The sequence below is a fragment of the Dendrobium catenatum genome, unplaced genomic scaffold (assembly GCF_001605985.2).
Source record: "Dendrobium catenatum unplaced genomic scaffold, ASM160598v2 fragScaff_scaffold_1358, whole genome shotgun sequence".
In the NCBI taxonomy this organism is placed as follows: domain Eukaryota; kingdom Viridiplantae; phylum Streptophyta; class Magnoliopsida; order Asparagales; family Orchidaceae; genus Dendrobium; species Dendrobium catenatum.
This window is the reverse complement of record NW_021319820.1, coordinates 264,231-270,230: the sequence shown is the minus strand read 5'-3', so window position 1 is coordinate 270,230 and position 6,000 is coordinate 264,231. Positions and strand designations below refer to the sequence as shown.

At 33.3% G+C, this 6,000-nt stretch overlaps 1 protein-coding gene across 4 annotated transcripts in view; it reads left to right on the top strand.

Annotated features, from left to right (window-relative positions):
• Positions 1 to 525: 525 nt before the first annotated feature.
• LOC110100142 (methionine aminopeptidase 2B) overlaps positions 526 to 6,000 on the top strand; it is a 65,198-nt gene continuing 59,723 nt past the window's right edge. Inside the window, exons 1-2 of one of the 4 annotated variants that reach the window (XM_020827567.2) lie at positions 526 to 688; positions 925 to 992. The gene's annotated coding sequence lies outside the window, so the exon portion shown is untranslated. Of the gene's footprint in view, positions 816 to 839; positions 993 to 6,000 lie in introns of all 4 variants that reach the window. The other 3 variants (XM_020827565.2, XM_020827566.2, XM_020827568.2) reach the window with 3 other exon arrangements.

The window sequence follows — 6,000 nt, the reverse complement described above, 5'->3', positions numbered from 1 at the left end:
GATCAATTGATCAAACGTCTAGGAAAGAAGGCAGCTCCTCCGAATCACATCTGGGCGTGGATCAAACAGATAAAAGATGCAAACCAGTGAGTGAAAATAATGGGTTGTAAAAGAATCAGAAAAGGTGCACGCATGTGAGATGATGCATGCCATGATGTCATGGTATATCTCGTCGAGGAGCTTCTGGACTTGGTGGATTAAAGAGGAGTTTTCAGAGATGAATTCGCGAAGGCGGTATAGCTCTTTCTGGCGGTCCTCTATGGCCTCCTCCACCCGCCGCGTCATTGCAATACTGACTGAACAACGAACTTGGCCGACGATCAAACCGGCGTGAGCGAACGGAAGACGGAGCGGGGCGGGATTTTTGACGGGCTTAAACGGAGTGGTAGGATTGAGAAAAATAGGAGGTTTTAAGTGGTATATTCGTAAATACAATAATTTGAGTGTTAAATATGTATTTTTAGTAGTTTTAAGTGTTATGTATGTAAAAATCATTATATTAATTAAATTATCCAACAAGTGTCTACGTTTTACTTTTCCCCCTATTTCGTTCTGTAGAATTTTTCAGTAGTTCTTCTTCGTCAACGTTCGACTTTGCTCCTTCCACGACATTACCTTCTTGTTCTGTTGGATCGGAAGTTACGACATTTTTTTCTGAAGCAACAACGGGAGCTCGCTTGCTGTGAAGGTAACTTCCTCCCTGTCGCGCGCTTCTTCGGCCAAATCCCGTAAATCCGCCGAATCAAAGGATTTCCTAAATCCGGGATTTACCACGAAAAGAGGGAATTTTCTGTCAACCGCGGCTTTGATTTACCGTGAGATTTGATTTTGCATTTTAGGCCGTTTGGCTGGATTTCGCCCAAATCCGGCCTAAATCCGCATACCAAACAGCCCCTAATTTTCCCTCCGTTGTGGGCGTTTCAGATGACGGCGATTTCGGGCTATTCTTCTTCTTAGCCGGCCTTCACGTGTAGTTTCTCGCCGGATTTAAGGTGATGATTCATGGAATAGAAAAATCCCGCAACTTTTTTTTTTTTTTGCTTCTTGTTCTCTTTATTTCCTTCCTTTTGTGAGTTTGAAGTATGTTTAATGGGGTTTTTTGCTCTTTTGCTGTTTTGGTTTTTTTTTTCTGTTTGTTTCTTAAAGTTGCGATAATCTCCCCGTGTTTCGTGCTTGATTAGTTTGTTGTTTTTTAAATTTATTTTGCTTTATATTTTCTTCTTGCATATATTGGATAACATGGTTCGGGTTAGAGATCGGTGAAAGAACCTTTGGTTGAATCTGATTCTTATTAGTTTTTTTCTCTTTGTTCCCTCGTTGGAATGCTCTTGTATATTCTATGGTTAAGTAATTTTTTTATTTTCTTTATTCAAAGTTATTATTTGTCTATTTGAAATGGTATCTGTATGCTTATTTAGCTTCGACTGTTTAAAATAAGTCTATGCTATATCTATCTGGTTATAAATTGTATTATGATTATTCAGTTTGTGGAGATTGTGCTGTATAATGTTTTTGTGAAGTTGTTCTTTAAGTGACTATAGTAGATTGATATGTGGTGAACATGTTTTATGTTCTGTGAGGCATATGGGGTTATGTGCTAAATATTTTATAGAGTTTCTCCTTTGATGCACCAGATTGTTGGATATCTACTATATTCTTACTTCATGCCAGAACTCTTCTTCCAGATTTGCCTCTTACATTTAATGACAGAGAATTATCTCTAATTTGCAATAGAATGTGACAATTATGTCTCTCAAAATTTTTTTGATGTTATAGTGATGTTTTTGCACGGACCTTGACCACAAAATTAATGTAAATAAGCTTGCTGCAAGGTTCTTATGTATTATTCAATTGGTTTTTGATTGGGATTATTTTTTTTTCGAAAGGTGATATCACAAATTTGTGATGCGAGGAACTTTTTTTTTTAAATGCATGCTCCTTTAAAAATTGTTTTGAAGTTGAGGTTGTTCTTTTCTGTTCTTTTATTTGAAATGTTTTTATAGAATGTCAACACCTGCAAGCGTAGAAGCAGATAACAGTGAGCCAGTAAATATTAAAGTTGAAAGACTTGATGAGCAACTTCACTCTGATCTTGTTAGTGAACCTATGAATGAGAATGAAATAATTAATGATAATAATAACATTCATTATGAGGTTGAAAGATGGACTAATGAAAATTAAGTAATGATGATGAATAAGAAGATGGGTACAACAAGCTTGAAATGCTATAGAAATAAAGAAAAGGAAGAAGACATCGAAGGCATAATATAGACTGATAGTTTGTAAGTGCTAAAAATAAAGGTATAGTTAAATAAATACTACAAATTAATGCCTAATAATCATGTTCTCTTGAATTTCATGACAATATTTGGATTCTTGTTAACGTTGTCATATCCAAATTAAAATTAAAATTTAAAAGTAAAAAATTGAGCTCAATATTAGAGCCAAGCTTGAGCTTCTTAAACGAGCTTGTTATATGAGCTCGAGCAGTCGAGCGGAGTTCAAGCTCACCAAAATTTAAATCAGTCGAGTTTGGGCTCAGTTAATGAACTTGAGTCAAGCTTGAGCTTGAGCTCAACGATGGTTAAACGAGCTCAGCATGATTATATAAATACTCGACTTGACTTGACTTGACTTGTTTACGCTCTTAGAAGGTGTAGAAGTGTTATCTTTAAAATGGGCTTTTTAAAAAACTAGATTTGTTATTATTATTATGGGAAAAGGACAAAAATGGTCCCTCAACTCTTTATGAATAATTATTTTGGTATCTCAAGTCTTTAAAGAAGAATCAAAAGGAACCAAAATTATCCTTTAATATGGTTGGAGACCATTTTAGGCCTTCATAAATAGTCAAGAGACTATTTTGATCCTTTTCTCTTATCATTATTTAGTCATTATCATTAGCTTTATCTCTACTGTTTGTGGTTAACTTTATGAATTAGTTGATCTTAGATGACACTGCTAAGTCATAAAAGATCAATCTACTTCTTTAAGCATATCATACAATCATGGTATTGGAATTTATCAGCAGCATGAAAGAGATAGCCTTTGAAAATCATAATGCAATTTTTATTGCCTTTGCTGGTGACATTGCTCTTGAAAATGTTCTTTTCAAGCACCATGTTGCTATTTGTAGATCTTATTGTGGGAAGACCATGTTAGGCCAAGTGTGTTTGATGTAGTGGAAGTACTTTTGTCGGAAGAACAACAAAGACATGTTGAAGTGAAAGCCTTGTGGACTATCCTGTTTGTTAAAAAATCTTTAGATGTCAACACATCATCATAACAAAAAAGAGCTATGAGCAGCAAAAATAATTTTTTCTCATCCCCCTCTACTAAAAAGCCCAAAAATTTACAATTGTCATTATATATCAGTAGGTGTAAAAGTGGTACTACTAAAATGGGATTCCAAATTATCAGATTTGTTAGTATCAGATAATTATCATCTATGATGCACTGACACTTCTACTCAAAGAGTCGTGCAGTGTCCGACACGATACGCGTCCGACACTCCTCGGACACGCCAAAAATATGTCCAATTGAAAAAATATTAAATACAAATTGGACACACGTATCTGACATGTGTATCCTAAATATTTTATGAATTTTTTAAAATATAATTTATTGTATTTAAATTTTTACTTATTTAAAATATAAAAACTAAGTTTCTTAATTCTATCTCCACAACATCAAATCAATTGTTCGCACTTGATGCCAAATTCATAAATATTCTCATTTTCATTTTTCTTTGGCGGGTTACAACTTTGATTTCACAACAATACCTGATATCACCTCAACATCGGCATTTGACGTCGTTACAACTTCAACATTTCAAAATGATCTCCATATCAAAGTCTAACACTTTCTTTATGTTGATGCTCGATTCTAGCAATTTTTACACACACAACTTGACATCTCATCTTTGTCCAATGCCTTCTTAACATCGACGACCAATGCTCTCTCAGCATCGACGATAAATGGCCTCTTAATATTGACGACCAATATTTAATGCATAACATTAATGCCTGAGTCTCGACAGCATTGTCATCTACTCTCTCGATGATTGATAATGCATAACTCGGCCTAGTGAGCTCGTATAGACGAGGCGGGAACGGATGTCAGACTTTTAGAATATAAATTTTTTTTTAAAAAAACATGCCTTGAAGAATCTAAAATACTTCAAAAGGAAACTAAAAGCGCCTCTAAACAATTTTCAAATTATACTAAATATTTCATATCATATCATAACATAAAAAGTTTCAAATATACAACGGTGACTATAATATCTCTTTCCTGCCAAACCACCTAAAGTCATTTAAACTACAACTAAAGAAATAGAGGAACCTATCATCCGATCCTCTACGACTGTAAGTATACAAAGGGTGGTCAGCCATTTCCAGCAGCGGGTTATCCTGAAAAATATCCCAAAACGCTAGTGAGCTCGTATAGACGAGGCGGAAATGGATGTTAGACTTTCAGAACATAAATTTTTTCTTAAAACATGTTTTGAAGAATCTAAAATACTTCAAAAGGAAATTAAAAGCGCCTCTAAACAATTTTCAAATTATACTAAACATTTTATATCATAGCATATAAAGTTTCAAATACGCAACGGTGACTATAATATCTCTTTCCTGCCAAACCACCTAAAGTCATTTAAACTACAACTAAAGATACATAAGAGGAATTTGTCATCCAATCCTCTACGACTGTAAGTGTACAAAGGCTGGTCAGCCATTCCTAGCAGTGGGTTATCCTGAAAAATATCCTAAAACTAGGGAGTGAGCTAACGCTCAATAAATAATAGTTACATCTAAAGTTCATGTGCAATGTAGAGGAAAAATAATATGCAAGTTGGTAACATATGCTTCTATGTCTCAATGTCATATGCTTAGTGTATATCAAATGACATGTGCTATGTTTAACATGATCTATTTTATCACATGCTTAACATGAGGCCTATTATATCATATGCTTATCATTTCTTTGTTCGTATCATATACACCCGTACCGTAGTACCGAAATTGTATTGATTAGGTACACATATTTGATGACCATATTATTTTACTTTCTTTCCTTTACTTTTATATTGCTTCAAAGGGCCATATTTGCTCCAAAGAGTCTTATTGTGCCTAGGCACCAATTGATACTCCACATCAACATGCACAAACTTTGTATTTCAATATCATAACATAAAATAACAATATCAATCATCCATATGATGCATTTGATTAAGCAAGTAAGTGAACAAACTTTAACATATGAAGAGTTATCTATTTAGCATGAAAAGTACTAATTGAATTTTTATATACAAATTTTCTATCTAAAATGTCAATTATAATGTGACATACAAGCATTTGATTAAATATGAAAATTTGCAAAGTACTATGTAACTTTTATGTAAAAGCTTTGTATCTAACATGCCAATATAAACATAATAAAATGACATAAGGTAATATAAATCTAAGAAAAAGAAAACATGGATTCTAAAATGTAATGTCACATACCTTAGGCTCTTTTCGCCAAACTCCTTCGCACAATTCCTTGAATCGACCTCATCTTAGGTTCAACCTAAAGAACACAATTATTAACAGTAATTATACATGCCAATCGTCTTAATTTAAAATTCTTATTAATAGCTCATTCTCTAAATTCCCCTTTTCAAGACCTATGGAAAAAATGATTATTAGTCCGCAAGGTTTATAACTCTTACTCTATAGTTGAATATTATTAAGCTCCTAATCATAATTAAATGTCATGTATGTTACAACATATAACATAAGTCATAAATCCAATGTAGACTTTACCTAACATAGATCCTAATTAAAATTAATTATTAATCAATCCTCATTGTTAATCACTTTATTATTAACCCCATAATCTAATGTATTTTATCACATCCCTTCTTTAATTAAGATAAATTTAAATGCTAATTTCGGATTAATAAATATAAAAATTAGGGGAAAATAAGATTTTGTGAAAAATGCCCAAATTTCACCA